General features: G+C 38.9%; 1 protein-coding gene and 1 non-coding gene across 2 annotated transcripts in view; both read right to left on the bottom strand.

Moving 5' to 3' along the window:
- VWA8 (von Willebrand factor A domain containing 8) overlaps positions 1–27,762 on the bottom strand; it is a 411,604-nt gene that overhangs the window by 72,300 nt on the left and 311,542 nt on the right. The window lies entirely within an intron of this gene.
- On the bottom strand, positions 21,444–21,545 carry LOC122752332. Its single transcript, XR_006356091.1, has one exon. It is a non-coding gene; the product is annotated as a U6 spliceosomal RNA (small nuclear RNA).

The following is a 27,762-nucleotide window of genomic DNA, read 5'->3' as shown; positions in this document are numbered from 1 at the left end:
TTACTTTTTTCACAACAAAACCAATCCCTGGCTAGCTATGTAAAGTATAGCTACAAAAAGAGAGATAGGGAGAGCATTATTAATATTATTAGAAGCTATTCTCAGCAATGCAATGATCCAAGACAATTCCTAAGGACTTAAAGATGAAAAATACTATTTGCCTCCAGAGAAAGAACTGATGGATTCTGAATACACATTGAAGTATTTAAAAAAAAAAACAACTTTATTTTTCTTGGTTTCTTTTTTTTGGGGGGGTGAGGCAGTTGGGGTTAAGTGACTTGCCCAGGGTCACACAGCTAGTAAGTGTTAAGTGTCAGGCCGGATTTGAACTCAGGTACTCCTGAATCCAGGGCCGGTGCCTTATCCACTGCGCCATCTAGCTGCCCCGGTTTCTTTCTTTTTTTTTTTTTTTGATCTGTGTTTTCTTTTGCAACATGGCTAATATGGAAGTATGTTTTGCATGAATGTACATGTATAATCTATATCAAATTGTTTGCCTTCTCAAGGAGGGAGAACATTTGGAACTCAAAATTTTAAAAAAGAAATGTCAAAAATTATTTTTATATGTAATTAGAAAAAATTAAAATTTCAAAAAATACTATTAGAAGCAGAGAATACAAGTGTTTGAGTGTGAACTGGGTCTAAATATGCTGGGATAATTCACCATACTATGTAAAGAGAAGTATCCCAATCAGTAAAACTATCGTTATTTTGTTATTGATATCTTACATTCAAAATATGCCTTTGGTGTAGTTACCACAAAAAGTATATATAACAGATATGGTTTGTTGGCTGTCATAGAGCAAAGAGTATTCTTTCTACCTGAAAACCTAGTATGTTTGAAAGAACAGTTGCTCTGGAATCAGAGGAGCGGGTTCAAATCCCACCTCTCACATTTATTGCTATCTGCCCTACTGGGGCCTTAGTTTCCTCCTCTGTTGAATGAAAAGGTTGGATTAGCCTCCAAGGTCCATTTTGGGTTTAGACCAATAATCCTATGAACTTTAAGATAGGGAAAAGTGTTTAGCATTATTTTGATTTGGCTATAATAACAAAATTTTGGAAATGTGTCCTTTAATTTTATGAAGTTGTACCCAACCATATTTTATATGTACATGAGCAACAAAATGTTGCCCTGGGCAACATAAGCAGTGAGTGCTGAGCTTGCGGTCTGCTAAAACCCCAATGGTGAGTCAGCAGCATGATGTGGAAGCTAAAAAAGGTAATGACAACTTGGGTTATGTTAACAGAAACAGAGTATCCAAAACAAGGGAAGTTCTACCAGGGTCTGCCCTCCTCAGATCACTTTTAGAATGGCCAGTGACTAGTTCCAGTGTGGCTGGGAAAGTGAATCAGGCTGATGAGGCCTTGGTGGAGTTGGATATGTTTAGCCTGCAGAAGAGAAGGCTTAGGGAGAATGATGGCTGTCTTCAGACAGGTTGTCACGTGGAAGAGGGAGTCTGGTCCCAGAAGACAAGATTAGGACTAACAGGTGCAAGGAGCATGGAAGTAGATTTCACCTCCATAAGAAAGGGAAAAAAACCCAACCAACTTCCTAGTGACTAGAGATTTCCAGCGATGGAAATAGGCTGCTCCAGGATAATGAGTTCTTAAGAAGTGGGCAGTTTCTAAATAGATGATTGAAAAGCATTTCTTTTAAGGCTTCTTTTCTTTTTTGAATGGACTTGAGTTTTGAGTGAGGGCTAGACTATATAAACTGTCATGTTCTTCCCAACTCTTTTATGATTCTATGAAGAAATTATGTTGGCTGGTAAGCATACAGAGGTAGAAGTTACTACTATATTCAAATAAAACCTATACCACAATTAATCTAATGGCGCATACATTACTGTGCTATATAAAAATTAGGCATAAGTGGTAAATAACTCACATAAATGTCAGTAAGTAGCATTACCTTTACTGTGCCAAGGTAGGTTTTAGATTTTGTTAATTAAAAAAAACTCAGTCGGGGCATGTAGGTGGCACAGTGGATAAGGCACCAGCCTTGGATTCAGGAGGACCTGAGTTCAAACCCAGCCTCAGACACTTACTAGCTGTGTGACCCTGGGCAAGTCACTTAACCCCCATCTCCCTGCCAACCCCCCCCCCCAAACCAAACCAAAACAAAAAAAACTCAGTCAATATACATTTACTAAATATTCCCTACATGCCAGGCACTGTGCTAAAGTGTTGGGGCTATAAATAAAAAGCAGAAAGATGGTTCTTGCCTTCAAGCAGTTTACAACCTAATGGAGGAAGACAATACATAAAAGGAAGTTGACAAGCAGGAGATGGGAAGGGAAGATTCTTGGTGCAGGGGCATAATGGAGAAATCAAAAAGCCATCTATAAATTCATAAAATCCCCAAAGCATTAAAAGATCAACAATTTTCTTCCCTTGTCAATTAATGTGCCTCATAGACACAGGGACTCATTCTTTCAGAAACAAAGGCCATGTATGAGGGAATTATGCCATCCATTTTCAGGCAGAAGTGTTATGGAATCAAGGTGCAGAATGAGACATAATTTTTTGAATATGGCCAACATGGAAATTTGCTTTGACCATGCACATTTATTACAATGTTTTAGTTTTTATTTTGGGAGGGAGAATGGAAGAGAGTAAGTTACTCCCCTGCAAAAAAAAACAAAAAAACAAAAAACAGAAAAGGAAAAGGAAGAAGGCATTGAAACTTTTTTTTCTTTAATTCATTGCTACCCACCTCATGAAAGAAAGATGATGGTCTCAGAATACAGGTTTCTTTTTTTTTTTTTAGTGAGGCAATTGGGGTTAAGTGACTTGCCCAGGGTCACACAGCTAGTAAGTGTTAAGTGTCTGAGGCCGGATTTGAACTCAGGTACTCCTGACTCCAGGGCCGGTGCTCTATCTACTGCGCCATCTAGCTGCCCCTCAGAATACAGGTTAAGACAGTTTTTTTTGGATCTGGTCAATGTGGGGATTTGTTTTACTTGGGGTTTTTAGAAGGGTTTTGTTTTTCTTTCTTTTTCAACTGAGGGGAAGGAAGTAGGTGGGAGAGGAGGTGGATCTTTGTTAATTGAAATAAATTAAATTAAAAAAAAAAAAGAAATGAGGGGGCAGCTAGGTGGTGCCGTGGATAAAGCACCGGCTATGGATTCAGGAGGACTTGAGTTCAAATCTGGCCTCTGATACTTGACACTTACTAGCTGTGTGACCCTGGACAAGTCACTTAACCCTCATTGCCCGGGGAAAAAAGAAATGAAATGCACAGAAAAGAACAAAAGCAAGGCTGGAAGGAAACAAAGAGTGTAGTTTTGCAAGTTACATGTTGAATTTATTATGTGCTTAAAAAGAAAAGTTAGCTGCAACAGAGCCTCACCATTTCCTCTTTTTTCATACTACTTTGTACATGGAAATGTCAAATTTATTTAAATTTTTTAAGTTCAGAATAATACAAATCTGAAACCCCAAATCAAAACCAAACCAAAGATCATGGTTCCAGTCACCAGGATGTTTCTCGTGGGCGACTTCTTGCTCCTACCAATGCCTAATAACCTAGTTCTGTTCTCTCCACTTAACCGGTTCCTTGTGACCTGGGTGCCAAAGGCTAAAATTCTGGCCTAGGAGGCTACTGATTATCATAGCATGTTGGCATGTTGGCATTATTAATCACTGTTTTGGGGGCCAAAGGAAAATCTGTGCATGTGGAGAACATGAAAGAACATGGACTCTGGACTCCTGGCACCTTGGAATAGTGGGGCTGAAGGGACAGAGAAGATGAGGAGCATGAACTTGTGTCTTCCTTGCTGAGGGCACTCCCTTCACTGAAGAACGCTCTTTCTCCATGCCCGGAAGCGGGCAAGTTTCTGGAGGGGAGGGATTCTTTAACTTCTGTATTTGTATCACCAGTGCCTAGCACATCCTCAGCACATAATGGTTCTTCCAGGGTTAAGCATGGGAGTCATTGGATGATTCTGGTTCTGCTAGGTAGAACTAAATGTGTTATTTTTTTATATTTAAAAAAGTCTTTAGAATGCCAATGAATGTTGATAAAAAGATAAAGAAAAAGTGATCAAATATGAAGTATTTTTCAAATTTCAAGTGCCTAAATTTTTTTGGGGGGGTATATATTGACATGCCTTGTCCTTCTGGTAATAAATGTTCATTCATTGGTTACCTGAAGCCTTTTCAACTTGGTAGAATCTGTGAGATACTGGCCCAGCTTTTAAGAACCCAACATCCTATCCAGAAATAAGGGATAGGAGCAGGATTTTCAAGAGGGTATCTGACACATATGGCAAAGAACACTTAAAACTACTAGCTAGTGTTCATGAAGATGAAATACCTCATCCTCATGCTCACTCTTTTGAGTTTGAGACTATTTTTTTGGGGGGGGGTCCAGAACAATGATTTCATTGGTGCAGAGAAGTAGAGGGGATTATGACATCAACTTCTACTCTGATTCTTACACTTTCTGGGAGTTAAGTGATTTACCCAGTGTTACAGCCAATACATATCAGAGGCCAGAACTGAACCCATCTTCCTCACTCTGAAGATGATTCTTTTTCCATTGCTTCATGTTTTGTTGTTGTTCAGTTACGTCTGACTCTTTGTGACTCCATTTGGGGTTTTCTTGGCAAAGAAACTAGAGTGGTTTGCCATTTTTTTTCTCTAGCTCATCTTACAGATGGGGAAACTGAGGCAAACATGGTTAAGTGACTTGTCCAGGGTGTCTGAGGCCAAATTTGAACTCAAGTCTTCCTGACTCCAGGCCCGGAGCTCTATCCACTGGATTACCTAGCTTTACTCTTTTTTTTTCCCCCCCTGCAGGGCAATGAGGGTTAAGTGACTTACCCAGGGTCACACAGCTAGTAAGTGTCAAGTGTCTGAGGTTGGTCTAGCTTTACTCTTACTTCATGTTGCCTTTCTGCTAATTCTAAAATAATTTTAAGTGAAAAAAGAAATTTATGTAGAAATGGCAATAACCAGATAAAACATTTTGGATATTTTAAGGCATATGACTGAAAAATATTGTCTCTCTGTTAAAATGATACTGGACATTTCTTAACAGGAAGATCTACATTTCCTGCTGATTGCTGGTAATTGCCATATGGGTTGTAATCATGGTCTGTAAGTATAGTTAGGCACTTTAACAATACAATCTTAGGTTTACAGCTGGATGCAACCTTAGTATCCATGGAATCAGGTAAAACATGACCTTTTCCCCCTAAAACAATGTTATAACAGACTATACAAAATTTTCAAACAGTTTCTGTTCTGCTTGGGCACCTTTAGGTCCACTTGTATACTAAAGTCTAATTTCTTGTTATTGTATATCTCCTTGAAATGAGACTTCCACTTAGCCTGACTCCAGACAGCATCTGCGTACTGTGAGTGGCACACAAGGAGCCACTAGAACTTTTACTAGTACTTGTTCAAGTACTAGATTCACAAGTGCATGAGTGTTCTTAGTCACTGATGGTACTGAACCTTCCAAACCCCAAAGAAAAATGTGCCCAGAATATCTGTTTTTCGATCTACTCACATGGGTCATCCAAACTGTAGAAGCATATGAAAAGCTATATAATCAGGATTTCTTAACTCTATCACTAGTTCACTAGCTACAAAGAGCTTCTGAAACACTACCAAATACATTTACCACATGTGTGTTTAAAAATAGCTACAAGCCTGCTAAGATGTGTGCCAGTTTGTGCACACCCATCAATGCTCCTCCCCAAGTCTTATCGCAGGTCACTGTTCAATGCTGGAGATGAGTTGGATACAAGAATAATAAGGCTAAGGCTGGGGCTAAGTAGACAGAGGTCATTTAGAAACAAAATAATTTTGGAAAACCCAAAAAGCAAGTACTAAAAGAAAAGAAAAGAAAAAAGAAAACAATGGGAAGGAAGGAGCAAAACATTAAGTAATGATAGCAACGTGTTAGCTGGGGGTGGGCCCACAAATATCCTCCCCAGGGATATTCTCTCTGCTCAGTTTTCCCCCTCAGTGGTCTTTGACTGACATGTCTTCTCTGGACATATGGTCAATAAATTAAAGAGGTACCTAGAATTAATATGAATGAGGGTTAAATGAGTATACCTGAAGCACATATACTATAGATTAGGACCCAGTGTTTTGCTGAGAGAAAAACTGAGGCATTTTGAGAGCAAAAATATTTAGTTAGGTTTTTAAAGACAATAAGACCAAGGAAAGGGGAAAGAAAGGGAGCAGAAAGAAGAGGTATTACTTGAGGTTAAGAAAAGTTGTGTGGTCATCTAAATATAAATGACTCCCATCTAAGAGGGTTTGAGGAGGGAGTGCCTGGAGCTACAGGCTACATAGAGAGAGCTTGAGAGCTCCCAAAGCTCTCAAGTGTAATGACTCACTGAGTGGGTTTCACTTATGAGGTGAGGCATATGAACAGAGGAGAAAGATGCTGGAGTACCAGACATACTTGGGAAACTGGACTAGTTAAGTCTCTTGACTTGCCTGGAATTCTAGCGACAGTTGGAATTGACCCTTCTCTGGATGAAAATGTCCATTGTCCTGGATGGAGCTGAGATTTTATTTTGTTCCCAGGTGAAGAGAGCATTTTCTCTTGTGTATTCTTCTATTTTCTAATCTTTAGAACTTCTCTGATTTCTGTATGCTATTTGCATGGATAAATAGTTTTACTCACTATTTGCTCTCTATGACAATCTTTTGTTTAACCAGCATTTTATTGGAAGGAGCTAATCTGGCAAATAAAAGGCAAGGCCTACTCTCTCCTTTACGAGTGACCAGGGAGTTGGCTTTCCTCCTGAACCTGAACTTGTACACTGAGACCAGACAGATATTTGAGGAGTGACAGACGTATGATTCTTGTTGGTGCTACTGCTTGTCCCTTGCCTTGTCCTTGATCCTCCTCATCTTGGCAGAGATGATCCAGGCCTCAGGTCCTATCCACCCATGTGGACATACTTATTATATGCCACTTTTGAATGTTATATTCTAGAACCTGGTCACATAACTAGCAATAGTAATATTACAGGAGAGATTTCGTTTAAAATGGTTCTTTTCATGATACATTTGAATCTATTTAACATCAAATGAGAGTTCAGTCCTATTTCTCCTACTTACTGCCTCATGGGATTCTGGGCAAGTCCTTTAATTTCTCTGTAAAATGAAGTTGGACCAGATGATCTCTGAGTTACCTTCCTGTTCTTGCCTCTTTGCTTATTAGTATTTTAACCTCTGAACCCTGTGTATGAGTGCTTTGCTTTAAGACATCCATTAGATGAAAATCCAAAATTAGGCGTTTGAATCATAAAATGAATTTTCAAATTTATGAAAAAATTATTTTAAAAAGGCCTGTGCAGTACATGCATTTATTTTCAGATCCTAAGACCTGGGTAAGGTAGGGTGGTGGTAGCTGAGCAGGCTTGCCAGATGATTTGGGTGAGAGTCAGGAGTTGGATGGGAGAGACTTGAGGGTCACATCATTAAGAAAAGGAGATACAGTAGAGGGCTTGAAATGATTATCTAACTCATGGAGGAAATATGATTTGAGGCACACATTTTTTAGGGAAATAGCTATTGCACAAATATGGCAGTTTGTACTAATATTATGCCTGTAAACCGCTAAGAGTCATTTGGATGAAAAAGTATCCCAAAATATCAACACCCCAACCAATGAAGTTAAGCTAGGCTCTGAAGCTCTGAAGGATACTAGTTAACTTCTTATATTTCATCACTACCACTGATTTACAGCTTCAAAAGGACCTTACTTTAAACTTATGAAGAAAATATAAGGAAATAAAACGAGTTCCTTCTACCCTCTCCCTTACCCATACCTCTATTCTTTTGAGATACAAAAGGCAGATAAAGTATTTCTCAATATGAGCAAGATGGAAATGTGTGACCTTTGAGCCATAACAGATTCTATTCACTTTGGTGTTTTTAGTAGAGGCATATCTGTGGGGGATTAGGGAATACTTCCAATGGAGCCAACTACTGCTCTCCCAAATATCACATGGATCATAAATGAAAAGAAACAGTAAAACAAGCAGCCAAACCTGAATGGCTCACATTCATCATGGGGGAGAGATAAAACCTCCTGCTAGTGGACTTAAGTAAACGAAGACATAATGAATTTCTGGGATATTTCTTTTTCTGGATAAATGTGAGCATTTTAAACCTCATGGATGGCTAGACCAAAAGGAAAAAAAATCAATCTGGCAGAAACAAGGAGTTTCAGCTGTGTCCAACTCTTTGAAATCCCATTTTTTTTTTTTTAAGCAAAGATCCTGGAATGGTTTGCCATTTCCTTCTCCAACTGATTTTACTGATGAGGAAACTGAGTGTCTGAGGCTGGATTTGAAAATTCAGGTCTTCTTGACTCCTGGCCCAGTACTGCATCCCCTGCACCACCTAGCTGCTCAGGAATCTAGGTTAGCAATGTAAAAATCACCAATCATGCAAGTATAGGAAAATCCACATCTTTTTTAATTTGTGGGAAGTTTTGGGATAGTTTGTTCAGTCAATAGGCAAGGTATCTATTTTTCTAACTGAAACTGGGCCTCTTTATTCAAAAGCTCATTTCAGAGCATGGTCTTTATCCTAAAACAAAACATGCTCTGCTATCCATGGTTTAAGAATTCTGACAGACTTGCCTGTATCTTACTGGTAACTTTAAAAAGTTCTTAAGAAACAACAGTTCACTATCACTTACACAGCATCATAGCCTGTTATCCTTTTATTTTAAAAATCCAATACACATATATCTCTATATATGTGTAAATGTTTATGTGTGTGTATTTATTTATTTATATGTAAATGTATCCCTGAATTCCCAAGGCCCATGACAGAAAATTTCTGGTGGGTTCTAATAAGATATAAAGGTTTTTTAAATAAAGTCTGATTAATATACAGCATCAGGTATCAGAGGATCAGCCCTAACCATATATAGAAAAGCTTATCTCATCACCAGCAGGTTGCCCACTGGCTACTGCTGCCTAGGAAATAGATAAAAACACGAGAAGACCTTTATTCTTGAAGAACAGAAGTGTCTCTTTTGTTTCCATGGTAATGGTGAAAGGGTTTTAAAAAGAAGGAATAGGGTACCAAGAATCATAGTTTTTAGGTCATCTACGAACATGAATTTAATTGTTGGGATTTTCAAATGTGAGAACCTGGTCCAACTTCAATCAAGACGATGCATTAGTAGAGGAAAGGAATCATATCTGTACTGACATTCTTGTTACAAATGAAACCAGAAGAGACAAAAGGCTTGAAAAGATGGAAGGTGAAATGGAAAGATGTCTGCAGAGAGGCAAAACCAAGATTGTTCAAGTCGGTTTCATCATCTACACAAGGGGAGCAGGGAATAGCATTTTGGGAAACGCTTGGTTCCCTATAATAAGTATTAGCCAATGAAGACAATAAGTGTGTCTAATGTTCAACATCTTTAGCAAAGACATTCCAAAAACCTGAAAAGGTCCTTCAAATCAAGTCAACATGTGTACACCTGTTTACATTTCTGTGCATATACTTGCATACAATACACATCTATACCTGATTCTCAGCAAGTTAAAATAGGCACATTAGAGGATGGGAGAGAGAAGCTTTGAGATTAAGAAATGAAAGAAATTGAAGGCTTATAGATTCTATAGATAAAGAATACCTTTTTTCAAGAAGTAAATTGGAAGGTTTAGGGCATTCTGAGAACATCACAAAAGTGATAATGACTGCCAAATTTGGAACTGTAACGACATGTACATCTTAAGAGCCATCACAATCAGGGCACAGCATTTGCTGGCTTCCAACAGTCCATTTTATCTTCTGAATATTATTTCACTTTTCCCCACTGAGTGGCTTCTTCTTTTCTACTTTAAGCAGCACCCAAGGGAACCAGACTAGAACAAAGGCAAAGATACTGGAGGAGAAGATCTGGTACGATGACAAGGCTGGTTCTTGTGAGATAGAGGTTGGAAGAGAATAAAGGATGTTTGTTAGGGAAGGATAGTCACTGCAATGATTTCCTATTGGAAAAATAGCAGTATGTAAAAAAAAAGAAGTTATTCAGGGGAATCCATGAATACAAAGAAAATATACTGTACACCTCACAATGCATCATTACTAATGACATGATTTCTCTTTGAAATATCTGCACCTTTTTAATGGATCACTGCTCTGCTTAAGGAAAATAAATGAATGCCATTCTTTGAGAATTTGATTGGACTCTCCTTTGCTGTAATGGCTTTGCCCTGGGAGCACAGTTGCTAAAAGGGCTGTTAGTTGGCAAAAAAGCACTGGGGTGGAACTGATGACTGGGTTCATGACAAGTACATTCTTCTTGTTTTATGAAAGTAATTTAAAAAGAAAAATTTCTATCAATTTATGGAGTTTCTGACCAAAGGAATAAGGTCTCCCCTAGCAACCACAGATTCTTAGATAGCTTGACATTCATGCTACTTTAATATAAGTGCTACCCTGATCTTATTAAAAATGTTATACATACAACAGAAGCTGGATGAGAACATCTGGCATAAAATGGCAATGTTCATGGCAATATTCGTGGTATTTAGGATTTCCTCTCAGATTTTAAGGTACATCCCCTTAAAACATATGCTTTCATCTTAAAAACACATTTAATTATAAGCCATGTGTCAGTGGGTAGACAACATTCACCAGCAGTAGGGTCAGCATAAAAAACCTGGACTGAGACGTAATAAATATGACTTAATAAATCTTCCTATTGAGCAGGCTTGTACCATAAGGAACTTTAAAGAACCAGAGTATAGCATGTAGTCAGGGAGATGTATGAGTGACAAACGGCATATCGTGTGGCACGAGTGAGGGGGAAGACAACAGCTAGATGGTCTGAATGCCCCCCTGGGGGTCCTGCAGACACTGGCCAGGAAGGACTCTTCTTAGCACTCTAGATGGCACTTCATCACTCTGTGGGGAACTTAGGGGAGGATAGAAGCAAGTATGAGTCAGCTGTGATTTGTATGGCTGGAGGAAATATCTACATTAATGAAATTGTATATAGCACTTCTTGAGGTTGCCAAGGGGATAAAGATGCTGGAGATGGGCACACTAGTCAGGACAGAAGTCACCCAGATCCCTCTGGGGAGTTGCCTCAACCCTATGACTATAAGGGGCTCAGACACTGACTAACCATCTAGTCTCCTCCCATCTTAAGGAAGGAGGAGGCAGGAAACCACACCAGAAGGAAATAAGTACCAGGAACAAGTTAGGCAGAAGGGCAGTTGCTGCTACTGGCAGCTAGGAAGAGTGAGAAGAAGGATCCAGTGAATCATGGGGGAAAGTACCAGACACAAGACTTCAGCACCAGACTCCATGAAATAGTTTCTGTGTTGCTAAAATAACTGAAATAGCTGAGACCAGGGCTAGAGAAATTTTATTTCCTTCTTCCCCCTTTTCCTTTCTCTCTCTTTTTCCAGGAAAGCACATGCTTGCTCTACAAATCTCCATTTATTAAGGGTTTACCTTCTTGTTTACTTTACTTTTTAAGTAAGAAAAATGTAATTAACTTTTTTTTTTGCTAGCTTATTTGTGCCATTAAGCAAATTTGGTAGAGAGAGCTAAGAGAAGGCAGTATATGGGAGGATATCAAAAATTTTTTAAACTGTTGTCATATATTTTGCCAGAGCAAATTCTCTCTGGCAGGGGGGTGTTTGAGCTGTAGAAAGAGAATTATGATTCTCACATATTTTTATAACTTCCCAGAGCACAGAGAAAGAAGACTTAATCTGTGATTTTTCTCTCTAGGCAATGATTAAGCAGTTTGGCTGGGCCCAGGGGAGGCAGGCTGTGACCACTTTCTATTGTTTCTGAGGCCTGGTTTTATAGGAAAATGAGAAGAGAGGAGCCAAGAGAGTGGCTGGGGAGGAATACAGAGCCCACACAAGGGTTGGGACAAATAGAGCCATGAAGACATTAATACTACCAGCCTACCACTGCTAGATGTGTATCTATTTGAATACTGAACACACAGCCTAAACACTTGAAAATATTTCTATTTTTCAGGAAGATGCATTTGGTAACTGAAAATACTAGTCTAAATTACCAATATTATTGTTAAAGATACATACAAATTAAAGCTGAAACCTCATTTTTGGTATTAATTTCTCACTTAATTATGAAATGACTCAAGTAGTAAATAGGCATTTTTCTTACTCCCAGAATCCTAATATGTGAAAAGTTGTTTTTGAAAATCCTATCACCAGGAGACAAAGGATAATCTCATCTATGTACCACTTTTACCAGAATTCCACAGGAATGCATTTACTCATACTCAGCATTAATATAGCCTTATTTTAGGAACTCTAATTATGTGCTGAAAAAGCCTTACAAATAAGCTTGCCATGTTAATTAGTATATTCATTTAACTTCTATGCTTATCACTTCTGAGAATGAAAATGAGCAGCATCTATAGCTCTCCTTTTAAAGTACATGTAATCTGTTTCCTTCTATTATACACTACCTTTATCATTACAACTAAAGCAAGTCAGTTTCTCTTGTAATATTATTAAAATAGAACTCTCCAAAATGTAAAGATAAAAATTTAAATATGGTATCAGTAGACTAATTCATATCTTCTTTTGAGCTTTTCTATTCAGGCTTTCTTTTCTGTTTATGGACAATTATAATGGAAACACGGATTATATGTGAATAAACATAAAAGACATAATGTGGCTGAATAATGACTATTTCTAATGACTATATAAACATTTAAGTTAGGGCTATAAACCTCAATATTAGTACTAAGCTACCCTTTCATAAAGAATAACAATTCTTTTCAGTCAAACTATTATTTTAAGAACCAACATGTTTCACCAGTTCCAACTTGGCAGTGCCCAAGTAATTAATGAGGAAGTTTCAGCTGATTGTAGTAGAGTCTAAATGTGTCAGATTATATGCCTAATATTTGCTGACATTCTTGTTTATGATCTCATTTATTTTACGTTTTTCAACTGCTAAGCTAGTTTGCAGAATATACTCTACTGTCGCTAATGTACTAGAGGGTTTGAAGTTGCCAGATGGGTGGGAGTACTTGAGTAACAAGTAAGGAAAATACCAGAATAATATACTCTTCAATTCAATGTTATTCAATTTGATTGAATTCAATTGTGCTATATAAGCCTTTTATCCTTATGGGTGACATTTTGAAGAAATATTACATCATAATCAAAGGATAATTTTTAAAACCCCTAAAATATTTAAGCATGAAACACTTCACTTAAGAGAAAATAAACTCATTGTTTTCACTCTGGCTCTGAAATGTGTAAAGTTGTATGTGTAGACACCTTCATTTGCTTTCCACACTGGTAGGAAAGACAAATAAATATGCCTACCTTTGTTTAACCCTCAGAGGGTTTCCATTTTTCACACTTTGCTACAAAGGCCACTAAACAACAATATTTGAGACTTTGCTCCAGGCATACCACACCTGGAGTAAGTCTAAAAGAGACTTGAGGTATGCAGAAACCCATTTTGTAAAATCATATCAATTAACCAATAAGTACTTATTAAATGACTACATGCTAGCCACTGTCTTAGGTGCTATGGATAAAGATGAGGAGTGGATGTAATTTCACTGGTACAGGGAACTCTTGTTTAAAGAGTTCTCTTTGGGGCAGCTAGGTGGCACAGTGGATAGAGCACCGGCCCTGAAGTCAGGAGTACCTGAGTTCAAATCCGGCCTCAGACACTTAACACTTACTAGCTGTGTGACCCTGGGCAAGTCACTTAACCCCAATTGCCTCACTTAAAAAAAAAAAATTAAAGAGTTCTCTTTTACCAGTGCTGTTCAGCCTCTTTTGTCTCTTCAATTTCTAGTCTTCTTGTTGTTTGTCCTTCAATCTCAAAGAGAATCATGACACTGAGGTGAGGTCATGACTTGCACTGAACTGGATTTAAATGAGGGAGGGCTGTGTAAGGTCACCAACCTCACTCTCTCCTCCAGAGCCATCTGAGTCCAGTGGGAAGATATATATCAGGAGGACTGACGATGGCCCCAGATGTTTAAGGCAATTGGGATTAAGTGACTTGCACCCAGGGTCACATAGCTAGTAAGTGTTTAATTTGAGATTTGAACTCAGATCCTCCCAACTTCAGGGCCAGTGCTTTCTCCACTTCACCTCCTAGCTGCCCTTTTCTAGTCTGAAGATAGTCGCACAGTATACCAAGAGACTAAGGGATTTGCTGAAAGACAGGATCCAGTATGTTTCAGAGGCAGGACTTGAACCCAGGTCTCCCAGGCTTCAAGATCAGTTCTTTATCTAGTATGTCATGCTACCCCATGGGGGGTTGTCTTTACAAAAGTAGGGCAGTCTTATTTGGAGACATCCTTTCTGATCTTATCAGCTACCTCAGTTCCTGTCATACAGACTTCCCTCATCCCCAGGGCAGAATACTGCACCAGGAATGTAATACTGACTAGTCTAGAGTACATAGAGTTTACGTGGTTAAATTTATTTTAACTTTTGTCAACTAGCAGAAGCATCCAAATATTTAAATAAGAGTAAAATAAAGAAACCAGGGAAAAATAAAACAAACCCCAAACTACAATTGTATCTATAACTAGTCAAGAGTATTCATTACCTGCAGGAAAATGGGATCAGGACACTCAAGACTTAGTCAAACAGCAGCAGCAACAACAGAACTTACTCTAAACCCTTAGTCTTAATTGAGAATATTTTCTGAATTGAAATTATTTAAAATTCTTTTCTCCCTCACCTGTCAGGGTGAAGGAGTTCAGACATAGCTCCAGCCCCATGGCTCTGCCCAGAACGTAGGGCAGCCTCCTTCAGACAGTCCTGGCAGCAAGTCTGAGAACTCTATTAGTTCTAAGCTCCTGAAAACAGGTTCAGGATCAGCAGTGAGGGCCTTGGTATGAAATGTACTCAGAATATTCTCAGTAGCAACTCTGTGCCAAGAAAGGCTTAAGAGGAAGAGCAGAGACTTTGACAAAAGATCCAAGTGTGTTCACGACCCTGGCTGATTTCAATGATGGGGTCACTGCTTGCAACATTTTGAAGGGCTCCTTTTTTGGACCTAATTTCAAAATTAGGAAATCAGGACTTTCTCTGTATAGTCATTCATGACCAAACACCCTCTGAAGAGAATAAAGCTAGAAATGAGTATCAAGCTAGTCCCGGATTCCACAGAACAGAGGCACAATTAAACATCATCAACTTCCTCAAACATCTCCATAGTCTTTTTTGTGTCATGGACTCCAATGGTGGTCTGGGGAAGCCAAGAGACCCCTTCCCCAAATGACATTAAAAAAAATTTTTTTTTTAAAGTGAGGCAATTGGGGTTAAGTGACTTGCCCAGGGTCACACAGCTAGTAAGTGTTAAGTGTCTGAGGCCGGATTTGAACTCATACTCCTGACTCCAGGGCCAGTGCTCTATCCACTGCGCCACCTAGACGCCCCGACCCAAATAACATTTTGAAATAAGATAAACCAGTTTTCCCATCCAAGATCAGAACCCTTAAGTAAATGCCTTGGGGGGATGGATCCCAGGGGAAGAATTCTTGTGCTACATAGTAGCAGGAGCTCCCCAACAAAATGTTAGGTGCTCTTGACTGACTGTTTTTTTTTGTATGGAATCTAAGATTTTTATCTATGTAGGAAATTCCCATTATATGAACTATGTTCACTGATTAGGACCAGTAATTCAAATGTAACTTAGAGTCTTAGAGAGTTGACTGGTGGTACTGGGAGTTTAAAGGACCTATCTGGGGTGGGAGGGTCATAGAATTAGTATGTCAGGATTTGAACCCAAGTCTCTGTGACTATCTACTATATGAGGTAGCCAGTGGGTCTAATAAAAGTTAATCAACATTTAACCACATTTAAATAGATATAGATAAAATCTGTGGTTAAATGTTGATTTTGTTCCTGAGCAGAAAAGAAAAAACAATTTGGCTGTTGCATGTGTATGCATTTCTTTTTGTTTTTTCTTTTCTGCTCAGGAACAAATATCCCTGTTCAAAGAATTCTGAAGCAGGAGATAACATTTTTCAAGAAGTTCACATTTTAAAAATATTCTTATGAATCTCTGCCAACATTCAAACCTCTTTGAGCAGGGACAGACACTGAGACTGCTACACTAATTTTTGAAACAGGCTTTCCCTTTTACATCACTTTGGGAGGTGAGTATTCTTCCTCTTGAAGAGTAAACAAAGGAATAAAAACAAGGTGACTCAAAGGATGAGGAAGTATGTTTTTCTAGAGAACAAAAGATCCCTTCAGAGTGTGTGTCAAAGACTCAGCCATAAACTTTCCTGAATGTAAAAACACTGTTCTGACCTGGAGCTACAATGAATAATTTGTAAGATAACATTTCCTTCAAATAGAGATTTGCAAGAAATTCTACTTTTCTTTGCAGAAGATCAATCACTATAGAAGTAAAAGAAAAGATGATCACAAGAAGAAAGAGATTAGTTTATTGCTAAGGCAAACCTGTAAGGCAAAAGTGGCAGCCTTTCTAACACAAGAAACTCCAGGTGGGGGGAAAAGATGTGAAAGTAAAAATTAAAAAAAAATCTATATACAATCATGTTATACATATTTCTATCTTAGTCATGTTGTAAAAGAAGAATCAGAACAAAAGAGAAAAATCATGAGAAAGAAAAATAGCAACAATAAATAATAGTATACTTCAATTTACATTCAGGCTCCAGAGTTCTTCTGCATGTAGAGAGCATTTTCCATCATAAGTCTTTTGAAATTGCCCTGGATCACTGCATTGCTGAGAAGAGCCAAGTGAAGGTCTCGTTTTTGTTTTTTGTTTTTTTTGCAGGGCAATGGGGGTTAAGTGACTTGCCCAGGGTCACACAGCTAGTAAGTGTCAAGTGTCTGAGGCCGGGTTTGAACTCAGGTACTCCTGAATCCAGGGCCGGTGCTTTATCCACTGCGCCACCTAGCCGCCCCCAAAAGGTCACGTTTTTAATTGGACGTAAAAGTATAAAATATCCAACACAATTCTACACTCCTCACCACAACAATCTCCACAGTGGATCATCCGCTTTTGTCTAATCATTTCTAGCAACAGGAAGCTTTCTGTTTTTTAAAGAGGCAGTGTGGTAGTCTGGAAAAAGCTCAGGACTTGGAGTCAATTAATTTATTAAGTACCTATAATGTATGAAGTACTGTGCTAGCTGCTAGGCATACAAAGACAAAAATTATAAGCTGCTCTGAAGCAGCTTATCTTTCATTGTGGGAAATAATATGTACTAATATGAGCATATACAATATATACAAAATGAATACTAAGTATATTGGGGAGGGTAGGCAGAGGAGAAACCAGGGAAGGCTTCATGTAGAAGGTTTTGAGTTTTCAAGCAAACAGGATTCTGAGAGGCAGGGATGAAGAGAGAATGCATTATAAGCACGTACAACATCCCATGCTATGTCATGGAAATGGGAGACAGAATTCCAGCAAGGCCGATTTGGTTGGATCATAGAGTGCATCAAATGGTGTAATGTTTAATAAGGTTAGTCAATTTTTGGTGAGAGCAAGAAAATGAGAGGAGTATAAAAAGAAAAGGCCCAAGATAGAGGGGAAATATGTTAACAACTGAAAAGTGAATTCTAGAAGGTATCATTGACCTGACTGTCCTCCTTTGGATACATCCTGGTTTATCAATATCCCCAAATATGGCTTCTAGAAGAGAATGTAATATTCCAGATTTATTGATCAAGGGCAGCAAGAGAAAAGCACTCAATCTGGATACTATGCTTTTATTAGTTAATAAAGCCTAAGAACACACTATGAGTTTTTCTTTTTTTCTTCTCTGTTGGGCCATCTTGAGGTCCTAGTCCATTTGAACCCCTATATTCTTTTCACATAAACATTTGCTCCATTATATTTCTTTCTAGTGCCTTTAAAACATTAACAAAAGCTCATATTGAGCTGTCTCTCTTTGTGGTCTCATTCGTCACTGGTCAATATCTTCCACTATCCACCTCTTCTTCTCTCCGCATCCTTCTAATAAGCTTTCTTTTCTTTCCATCTCTGGTGCAAAATAAAACTTGGCTTTCCCCTAGAGAATCCACACAGCTCCTCACCCTCTCCAATTCTAGTGACTACTGACTCTCAGGTCTCTCACATGTGACTCCTTTTGACCAGGACAGCAGGGGGCTGCCACTCACAAACTTTTGCTCTGCCATCTGTACTCATAACCCCTCATATTTTCAAGTTTACACCATTTTGACTCTGATCAGATTCTTGTTGTGTCATCTTCTCATTCCTAGGGAACTTACCCACTTTTCTCAATAAAAGTAGAATTTTTCTCAGTTTTCTCTGTCACCATTCCTACCACAATCCTTGGTGACTTCAATATTCAAGCTGATGGCATTTTTAGCACTATGGCCCAGAATTCTTCATGTAAAACTTTTGTGCCTAAGGTCGAGTCTGAAAAAGCTTGTGGTAATTTTCCTTTTTTTTTTCCTATCTCACTGTCTCACTCCTCCTTAATCTCTCCACTCAAACCATCACTTCCTATCACTTCCTCCCTTCCAGTTCTCCAAATTCAAGTCAATGAACAATTATTAAGAATATATTACAGGGGGCAGCCAGGTGGCGCAGTGGATAAAGCACTGGCTCTGGATTCAGGAAGACATGAGTTCAAATCCAACCTCAGACACTTGACACTAGTTGTGTGACCCCGGGCAAGTCACTTAACCCTCATTGCCCTGAAAAAAAAAAGAATATATTACAGGGGCAGCTAGGTGGCGCAGTGGATAAAGCACCGGCCCTGGATTCAGGAGTACCTGAGTTCAAATCTGACCTCAGACACTTGACACTTACTAGCTGTGTGAACCTGGGCAAGTCACTTAACCCCCATTGCCCTACAAAAAAACAAAAAAGAATATATTACAATATGAAAGGATGAGAATGGAAAGGTGAAAAACAAAGCAGTCTTTATCTTCAAGGACTGGCTATCTAAAGAAGAAATACAAGGTAGACACAAGGTAGAATGTGATGAAGGCAAAGAGAGTGCCAGATAAAGTGCTCAGGGAAAATTTCAGGAAGAAGATATTATGTTCAATCCAGGGGGATTAAGGAAAGTTTCATGGAAGAGATGACTGCTTAGTTTGATTCAAAGAAAAATAAATATTTCAAGACTTGGAGGAAAGAGTGTCCTAGATATAAGGGAAGGTCTGAACTAGGAAGTGGTGGCAGGATAAGTGAAAATAAAAGGAATGATTTTAAAGCTATCACTGCGTATACTAGACCTGTAAACAGAACCCTTAACAAGTCAATCAATGAGTATTTATTAAGCACTTTACTCTGTGACAGGCAATGTGCTAAATACTGAGAATACAGAGGAAGACAAAAACACAGTCCCTGATCTCAAGGGACTCACATCTGTGTGTGTATGTGTGTGTGTGTGTGTGTGTGTGTGTGTGTGTGTGTGTTCAAAGGAGGACAATCAAGTCAATGATATACACACATACACATACATATTTATTCATACATACATTCATACATACACACACAGTGTAAATGGAGGACAGTCTCAGAGAGAAGTCACTGGTGTGGGGGGAAGGGAGAAGAAAGGGAAAGGAGGAGGGAGAGGCCTCATGAAAGTGACATTCTGAAAGAAGTCAGGGAAACCAGGGATTGGGAAGTGAGGAGGGAGAGCATTTTACTCGTGGGGAAAATCACAGTCTGCGACCAGTGTCATAATGTGGAGAGTAAAGTGTAAGAAGACTTTGGTTGTTTGTTGAGTTGTTTTAGTCATGTCTGACGCTTTGTAACCCTATTTGTGTGGTTTTTTTTTCTGGTAAAGGTATTGGAGTGTTTTGCCATTTCCTTCTCCAACTCATTTTACAGATATGGAACTGAGGCAAGCAGTGTTAAGTGACTTTCCCAGGGTCACACAGCTAGTAAGTGTCTGAGGATGAAGACGAGTCTTCCTGACTCCAGGCCTGGTGCTCTGTCCACCGTACCATCTAGCTGCCTACAAGGAGGCTAGATAGAGACAGTAAGGAGATACATTAGAAATGGCTCCAAATGCTAAACGTGGGGTTCTGTATTTGATCCTGCAGGTATATCAATAAAGGGTAGGCAGGGGGCAGCTAGGTGGCTCAGTGGATAAAGCACCAGCCCTGGATTCAGGAGGACCTGAGTTCAAATCCAGCCTCAGACACTTGACACCTACTAGCTGTGTGACCCTGGGCAAGTCACTTAACCCCCATTGCCCCACACAACAACAAAAAAAAGGGAAGCAAAGGGAAGAGAAATAAAGGGTAGGCAGGGTGACATAGTCAGACATGTATGTGCTTTAGGAAAATCCCTTTGGCAGCTGAGTAGAGGATGGATCGGCATAGGGAAAGACTTAAGGGAGCAAGACCAATTAGAAAGCTATTGTCAAGTGACTAGAGCCTGCCCTGGGCTGGTGGCTGTGAGTAGAGAGAAGGGGATGCATATGAGAGATGTTGAGAAGATTGAAATAACAAGACTTGGCAACAGACTGTCCATGTGGAGGGAGTGGGGAGGAGGAATTAAAGATGATATGAGGTTGGGAGATGGCAGGACTGGGAGGATGCTGGTAGCCTCTTCAGAAATAAGGAAGAATGCAGGGTTTGGGGAGATCTAATGAGTTCTGCTTCAAATACATTGAGTTTGAGATGTCTATGGTACACCAAAGATGTCTGAGAGGCTGTTGGTGATGGGAAACTGGAGCTTAGGAGAGAGGTTGGTACTGGATACATAGATTTGAGAATCATCAACATACAGAAGATAGTTGAGATTACCAAATGAGAAAGTATAGAGGGATAAGAGAAAGGCACACCTTTGAGGGATACCCATAGTTAGTGGGTATCACTTGGATAAAAATCCTGCAAAAGGGGCAGGTGGCGCAGTGGATAGAGCACCGGCCCTGGAGTCAGGAGTACCTGAGCTCAAATCTGGCCTCAGCCACTTAACGCTTACTAGCTGTGTGACCCTGGGTAAGTCACTTAACCCCAATTGCCTCACTTAAAAAAAATCCTGCAAAAAGGATGAAGAAGTAGCTAGACGAGGAGGAGGAAAATCAGGAGAGGAAAGTGTCATAATGAAAAGAGAGAATCCAGATGTTGAAAAGAAGAGGTCAAATATACAGAGAAGTCATGGCATATTGGGACTTTTAAGTTGAGAAAATGATGAGTTCAGTTTTAGACATGCTGATGTTCAGGTGCTAGTAAATGATTCAAGTGGAGACGTTCGGCAGGCAAATGGAGATTACTGTTCATATACAGGTTGGTCTAGATGGCTCCCCTTCACTATCTATTGCTATCCATTCTTAATTTTTTTTAATTGATAAATTTTACCTTTCATCAATAGATGCAACTCAAATATATGAATGAGTCAAAAGAAAGGTAGTACAAGCAAAATCAAAAGATTAAAAACAAAAGAAAATATACACCCAAAGAGAATCAATGATAGAACAAAACAACTTGGGAGAAAAGACATATCATGTTTTGTGAATCTGTATCCTTGTGCAGAAATCATCCTAATTTTCTCTCTAATGTTCCAATTTTAGTGCATGTGCTGCTTAAGAGAACTCAAGGTTTACCCTAATTCTTTAAAACTCAACTCAAATGCTACCTCCTACAAGAAGCCTTCCTTCATTCCCTTGAGTCAGTAACAAACTTACCCTTTTGGACTTCACATAATACTTTGTTCTGGAACTTTCTAATGCATTTATCATGTAATATTACATGTTATAGTGACGTGCTGGCGTCAAACACCCACTATGAGGTCTAGTACTTGTCTAGGTTTTATTTATTTTCCCCAGTGCCTAGCATAGAGCTCTGTATACTATAGGCACTTAATAAATGTTTGTTTAAATCAAAGGAAGAAGGAACTATATTGATAATTGGGGATACAGTCTATATAGGAGGGTTTAGCTGAGCTGAGTCTCCTTAGGAGTTGGCAAAAAGGTAGGTAGATGGCAATGCCCAGGGATGTTTAGGATGTGGTGTCACCTGGTTAGGCTGACTAGGAACTTAATGCTTTTCCCTCTTTCCTTTTCTTTTCTTTTTGCAAGGCAGTCAGGGTTAAGTGACTTGCCCAGGGTCACACAGCTAGTAAGTGTCAAGTATCTGAAGCTAAATTTGAACTCAGGTTCTCCTAACTCCAGGGCTGGGAATTTAATGTTTCTGAATGAAATTAAATGCAGGCCTTAACATGTATTCCTATCATGTTTTAGTTTGTTAGTTTAGTCAATTAAACCCATCTGTTAAGATATTTTTGGAATGTGATTCTGACATGATTTTCCCATAAGCTTTGTGTCATCTAGAAATTTAATGATTTAATTTCTTGTGTTACTCCTAGTCAGTAATAAAAATACTGAAGAAGGCAGGGCCAATAATACTAGAGATTTCCCTCCTCGTTCATAAAGATCCATTAGTCATGACTATTGTCTAACCAGTTCCAAATCTACCTGTCCTGTAATTTGGCCCACGTTTCATCTGTTGAATTTTAAAGTGGTGTCCGTCTCCCATTGATTCTGTAATAGCCCTCGCCTCGGCAGTCACTGTGCACAGAGAATGCTATGTTAGGTGCTGGGTGATGCAAGGACGAATAGGATTCATCCTGGCCTCATGAAATTTACAATCCAATAATTTATATCTCAACGCTAATCATGCCACCCCACAGGCGAAGCACTTTTTCTTTTTGCTTGGGACTTAGGGAGAAGAGCAAGGCTACCGCACTTCGGCTTACACGGGGTACCTGCCCCGCTTTACCTTGACCTATGTCTTTACAAGGGTATTTGCCTTCAGATAAAGTATTTTTGTTTCTTCAGAATTCCTAGAAGAGAATGCACTAAATGCTTTACTGAATGAAAAAGTTAGTTTTAGGTGAAAAAATGGAAACTTATTAAAATAAATGATCATCTACCTGGATTGGTGAGGAAGGAGAAAGAAAGGGGCTTGGGTAGCGTGGAAATTTATTTTGATTTGGGGACCCTGCCTTTGGGCTGAGATTAGAAAGCCTTGGGCTCTCAGGTTTTTTTCTGCGTGGGAGGGGCTGGTGCCCCTCCCGCTCCGCTTCAGCTGAGCCAAAAAGCCCCATGGGCTGTACAAGACGGCCAGGTCAGACACCTGGGGGGAGGGAGCCCCAGCTCCCTCCACCCTCAGTGGATCTATCAGAGAAATCCCGGGCTTGTGCAGTCCCGGCTCCGGTGTAGCCCCTGCGGAGGTCCCAGGTGCTCAGCAGGGGGCACAGGCCCCTGGAGCCCTGGGTGTGGTACGCATGGGAGGCTCGAGCATCCTCACCCCCAGCCGAAGCCTGAGGGCGGCTGGTGGATTAGCTTGGTGTGTGTGGGGGCGCAGGAAGCCCTGAGATTTGAGTGGAGAGAAGGAAGATATATATATATATATATATATATATATGAAGATTGGGGGCTGACAAGATTAAGGAGGACTCCGGAGACGAGAGACACTGAGAGGGGGGCTTATGAGACTAAACGGAACAGAGAAGGACACTGGAGCACTAGGAGAATAAAGGAGAGATCGGTGAGAGAGAAACACAGGGGTTCAGTGGTGGCGGTATGGAGAGGAAAGTTAGAGGCAGGGGGATCGACAAAGTGAAAGTGGCTTGGAGTTAGTGAAAGGAACTGAGCAGTGAAAGTGGAACATACCCTAAGGGAGAAGGTTGTATTGTATTTAAAAAAAGTTCCAGGCACAGCAGGTGGAAAGAGACTTCGGCCTGAATGCAGTCAGGTTGTACATTTTATTTCCCTGTATTCTTAATTTTCTTTCTTTCTTTCTTTTTTTTTTTTGGTAAGGCAATTGGGGTTAAGTGACTTGCCCAGGGTCACACAGCTAGTAAGTGTTAAGTGTCTGAGGCCGCATTTGAACTCAGGTCCTCCTGAATCCAGGGCTGGTGCTTTATCCACTGCGCCACTTAGCTGCCCCTTAATTTTAAACTGTATCTCATAAATAAACTCTGCTTTGATTATTTAGTTAAGAGGATTCTTAATCTTTAGCTTATGAATTTTGGGAGTGGAGCAGTGTGGTGGAACTTTTTAAACGGCCCATGCTAAGTTAATAGCAGTCAGATAGCCAGTCAGTCAAAAGTCCCCAGATTAGTCCTCCAGTCAGCTCAGTTCCCCCACATTAAGCCAGCAAGTCAGTTAAAATATTTCTACAGTATCCTGCAAAGCAAAGGAGATTAGGAGTCAGAAGACAGAAGTTCCAAATTCAGATCTGCCACTGAGGATCACAGGCCCAGAGCAGAAGAAACTTGAGAAGCTTTCTGGTCCACCCTCCTCATTTTACAAATGAGGAAACTGAGTCCCATGAAGGTCGTGATTAGCCTAAGGTCATGTGTGAGCACAGACAAGTCACTCAGCCTTTCCTGGACTTAGTTTTTTCCTTTGTAAAATAAGCAAGTTGGAATAAGATGATAAAGTCTCTCTCAGTTCTAAATCTATGATCCTATAATTTCAGATAGAATTTTATTAAGCAGAGAAGTTAGAGGACAAATTAAGATGTGTTTACACTTTGAAAACAAAATGAACAGGTGTTACCCAGGTAAGGGGGGGGGGAAGGATGTCAATAAGTTTAAGAGCTAGGATATGCACAAAAAGGGTAAAAGACTTGGATATGAGATTCAACGTGCAATGAAAACTTTACACTGGTAGAAAAATTACCACCTTTGCAGTGAGAACAATCATTGAGGCGAGCTGAGGCAGATGATTATGTGGTCAATATTTCTGGTATTGCAGTATACTTCCCCTTTTGATATTTTTCTTTTTGTGAATTATTTTAAACAATTAGCAGAGTAGTGCTATTTCAAGTACTATTAATTTTTCAATATGATTGTTATTTCATTTTTTTGTTTAATTGCATAATGGCAAAGTATTTCCCATTTTATTTTTGCTATTTTTAGGGCCACTCCTCCCTCTCTGCCCCCACCAAGGGGAATATACCTTCACTTTTAGGATATAAGAGGGAAAAATAGGATGTGTTTTACAGAAATTACATTTATATCATATTCACATAATCAGAGAATTTTTGAGCTGGAAAGAACTTCATGGCACCACATCTATTCTGTTAATTGAGAGCTACCTTGTTTTTTGTTTTTGTTTTTGTTTGTTTGTTTTTTGTGTGTGTATGTGTTTTTGCAGGCAATGAGGGTTAAGTTACTTGCCCAGGGTCACACAGCTAGTAAGTGTCAAGTGTCTGAGGCCGGATTTGAACTCAGGTATTCCTGAATCCAGAGCCGGTGTTTTAACCACTGAGCCATCTAGCTGCCCTGCTACCTTCTTTTTTAAAAATAAATTGTTAGGGGTAGGGTAGGAGTTGAATGAAACAGGAGGCTGGAGAAGAAAAGACTGAAACCATATTGTCGCTGCTGTTGCAGAAATCTAAGTATTTCTTCCAGGACTTTTAGTCCTTGACCTTCACTCTTGACCCCAAAGAATATGGAATAGAGGAAAATAAAGGCCTTACTCCAGAGCAGGAGAAGGACTCATATTCAAACAATTTTTCTCTAATACCATCTTGATAAACAAGTGTTGGGGGTGAAGAGGAACAATCACCACTTACCCATCTTTCTAGTATATAATTAAAGTGGGCAGCGAGCTAATGCAGTGGACAGAGCATGGCACCTGGAATGAGGAAGACTCATCTTCCTGAGTTCAAATCTGGCCTCAGACATTAGCTGTGTGACTTTGGACAAGTCACTTAACTCTGTTTGTCTCAGTTTCCTCATCTGGAAAATGAGATGGTGAAGGAAATGGCAAACCACTCCAATATCTTGGCCAAAAAACCCTACAAATGAGGTCATGAAGAGTAGGACAAGACTGAAAAACAACTAAACAACAAAAAATATAAAAGAAAAAACAAATCATGGTAAAAATGACATATACAGAAAGAATAAGGAAAAATATAACTATCATTTGACTCTTTTCTAATTCAGATCCCACTATATCACTCAGTTTACAATAAAAATACAGATCAGGTCTGTTGATATTCTTTTAGGCAATACCAATGGAACTTCCAATCTTTCTTTTTTCCTTTAAGACCCTCACAAACATTTCAAATTCATCAAATTAATTATTCCAGCTTTATACTGCTCCCATTGAACTTTTATACTACCAAGACATTTTGTTTTCAATATGAAATTCACTATAATAAAATATCAGTGAAGGTAAGAGTGATTTCAAACTGATAATTAAAAAATATTGAAAAGAACATTTAATCCTGGCTCTATTGGATGGTATGAAATAATTCCTTATACATTTCTCTTATAGTTGATTAAGCTTCAGGACTTTTCCTAATTATACCTCCAGCATTTCAATCTTGGACAGTAGTAGGTATCTCTATTATACATATTATAATTGGTCCCATTATATCTATATTAGGTACTTGTCTCAGAATTATTTCAGAATTTTATCTTCTCAAACTTTTTTGGCTCATTCTACATAAAAAGTATGTTGGTTTTTGAAAAGGGCAGGTTTATAATTGAATGGAGAAACATAAGTAATACTCCAAATCAATAAAGCTGAGGTATAAGGTTCAAGTGTAACATGATGATGAGAATCTTGAACTAAAAATATTTAAGATCAAGCATTTAGGACAATACCATTAATATGGGTAGTTGGATTACCCAACTAAGGAATCTGAAAGGAAAAAAAAAACCCAACCCACCCAGTTATATATATGAAATATGGTTCCTTTCTAATTTTTGAAGTTAAATACACTTTTAGAACAGACTGCTCATGTTCCTCTACTCATTCTCTGAAGGTTTTCTATCTGCATTTATTTAAGCATCTCAGGTTTTTATATTCTGTTTCTCTTAGAAAATGTCAGATTAACAAAGGGATAATGTTGGATTAAGTGTTCCTTTAAAAAGTTACACGAGTTCTAAACTTTCATAAATGGAGGTTGAAATAGAAAACTATTATATCATCATCATGATTTAGCAATTAAATGGTGAATGGCTTTACTGCCATTTCTATTAGCTTTTCTTCATAATAATTCAGGAGACAGATTAGGGCTAAACTATGCCCACAAAAGAGAAGCACAAAAATATTTATGACGGTAGGGTCACTAAACAGTTTCTGTGAGTGAAAATGCTAGCTATTTCACAAGTCAACAGCAAAATGCCTAATTTCTCTCTTGAAGTAACCAGAAAATTCCAATTTACTGAGCAAGAAACAGAAATATAGAAAGGTTAGACAGGAATGAGAGTAATTAAATGAACTAGTAAAATCAAAATAAGATTAGGACACATAATCTTTTTCTAGTCCCTTCTACCAAGTGTATTACTTTGACATTATTAGACATCTATTTTTTCAACAAGTGTATATTAGCATCTACTATGTGACAGATTATGTTAGGCATGGTAGATACAGAAACAAAGAGATAGTTCTTGCCCTAGATAGGCTTTTTTCTATTGGTGGAAACCGTATGTACCATGTAAGTAAATATAAAGTATATGCAGACAGAACACAAAAAATGGTGGTGGTAGGACAACCACTCACCAAGGAGGGGAATCAGAAAAAGACATGAAAGAACCAATGAATTTTAGGACAACAGAGCTAGAAAAGACTTAGAGATCATTGGTTCTCTGACTTCAGTTAACTCTAGACAGAGAGCATGGGAACTCCAAAGTACCACTGCACAGGTCATTAGTGCTTTTTATCAAATTTGGTCTTAACATCATATATTCAAGAGTTGCAAGAGGTTTTAGAGATCACACAGTCCATTTCTCTCACTCCTGTAACCCTCAAATACAATGGTTTCTTTGTGCTATTCCAAAAATATC

This window comes from Dromiciops gliroides, chromosome 3 (genome assembly GCF_019393635.1).
Source record: "Dromiciops gliroides isolate mDroGli1 chromosome 3, mDroGli1.pri, whole genome shotgun sequence".
Lineage (NCBI taxonomy): Eukaryota > Metazoa > Chordata > Mammalia > Microbiotheria > Microbiotheriidae > Dromiciops > Dromiciops gliroides.
Note: the sequence above shows the minus strand (reverse complement) of the source record. Positions and strands in the feature narration are given on the sequence as shown.